At 39.8% G+C, this 1,806-nt stretch overlaps 1 protein-coding gene across 1 annotated transcript in view; it reads right to left on the bottom strand.

Moving 5' to 3' along the window:
* Positions 1-1,125: 1,125 nt before the first annotated feature.
* RLIM (ring finger protein, LIM domain interacting) overlaps positions 1,126-1,806 on the bottom strand; it is a 28,438-nt gene continuing 27,757 nt past the window's right edge. The window contains exon 5 of the transcript XR_002098306.1: positions 1,126-1,791. The gene's annotated coding sequence lies outside the window, so the exon portion shown is untranslated. The remainder of the gene's footprint in view (positions 1,792-1,806) is intronic.

A 1,806-nucleotide genomic window follows, 5' to 3' on the forward strand; every position in this document is an offset into this window, starting at 1 on the left:
CTTCAGTACCCAGGCTAGCTCAGGTCACTTTGTGCTCCACTGTAGCCTGCAATACAGACATATGGCACTGTGAGAAATATGGCACTGACAAAAAACGCACATTAGAAAAAGTGAAGCCTGTCCACTAACTGAGAATGATGCTATTGTCACATATTATATAGGAAAGATAAAGGGCTTTGCTATTTTGTTTTGCAGTAGAGTGTCCTTCACTGACCACAGCAAACGCCAAAATGAACTCTGCTGCACCACTGTGAAAACATGCATCTTCTGAAGAGCTCGAAGCACAGGAAGAAACACAAAAGATAAAAATTAATCTATTCTCCATTCTCCCTGCTAGACCCACTGATCTTTTCACAACACGTCTTGATAGAAATGCACACAAATCTCATCACTGATCTCCTCTTTGTGTTTTACTCCATTACCTCTCTTTTTTGGTTTTTGATTGAACTGTAATCCCAGGGAAGGACATGCCTATTCTCATACATTTGGACAATGCCTAGTAAAATGGCTGCCCAGCATTTGAGTAATCCATGTAATGCTTAGAAGTGTCCACAGCCACTGTGCCTCTTGTCTGGGTGGATTGGTCATGACTTCCTACTCCATGAATAGTATACACAAGGGAAGCATTGATAATAAAGATAGATTCTTCTACGGGCTCCGAAAGCTAGTTAAAACTTCCTTCTCACTCAAGTGGAGCACTGCATGCAGATAAACACACTAACCTTAGAACGAAGCCATATGTGAGCTTATGAAAGTTTGGCAGCATTGTATAGCCCTCTGTATGTTTCTAGTTAGACTCAGTGCTGCAATCAGATCCATCTCAGCTACTGAGTAGTACTGATAAGACACAGCTGCTATTTGAAAGATGATTTGAAGCAATGGTTTGTACCTATGCACCGAAAAATTCAGAGAACTGGTATGTAGTGAGACTAATTCTTTTAGCACGAGACAGCAGCAGACAAATTAACAAAATTCACCATTCCTACTGTCCTGCTGCAAGTAGGAAGAAAGAGGATACACACATAAAACGATTCCTATGCCATAAATTAACCAGCTCCGATAATCTTCCCCTTAAACATGCCCACCACAGAAAGAAAACCCAAGGAGTGAGGATCAAGCACAAAATTATCACTTCATGCATTTTATTGAGTTTGTTTAAAATTTGCATTATGACATCTTACACAGGGAACAAACTCTTCCTAAATGTTAGTTATCAAATATGATCAAATGGTGTTATTATGACCTTTTAGAGTACCATTTTGTACTAAACAAGTCCAATATAAACAGATGTAAAACACTGTACAAGAAGGAAACTTGTTACATTCCCAGTTTGGTATAGGGCTTCCCAACCAATGAACTGACTAGTAAATACTGGGGTTCAGGAAGGGGTCTTGAAATCGTAGCTGAAATGAACAAAAAGCCAGACAGAACCAAATAGAATTCAATAATGGGCCCATGAAAAAAATAGGCTCCTTAAGTGGAGGAAAGGTTGGGAAGCCCTCATGTCACAGAATCAGACTTTTTAATTTTTAAATACAAACATAATTTACTGTGCTTTGGGTAACCTTTATTACCACTGGATTTGTTCCTGTCTCCTCTCCCCCATCAAAACCCCTAAACAAACAAACAAAAAAAGCTGCTGAAGATGTGAAATATATTTCTGAATCTGTTGCTGAATTCCATTAACATGGCTCAAAGCAAACCCACCCCCCAAAGCAGCTCCTCCTGGGAGTAGCCAAACAAGTGGGTAAAGGCAGTCCATGACATCTGTGTACCTAATCAACTTAACACCTATCCACATACCCC

This window comes from Gavialis gangeticus, unplaced genomic scaffold (assembly GCF_001723915.1).
Source record: "Gavialis gangeticus isolate Ggan-Ray unplaced genomic scaffold, GavGan_comp1, whole genome shotgun sequence".
NCBI classification, from domain to species: domain Eukaryota; kingdom Metazoa; phylum Chordata; order Crocodylia; family Gavialidae; genus Gavialis; species Gavialis gangeticus.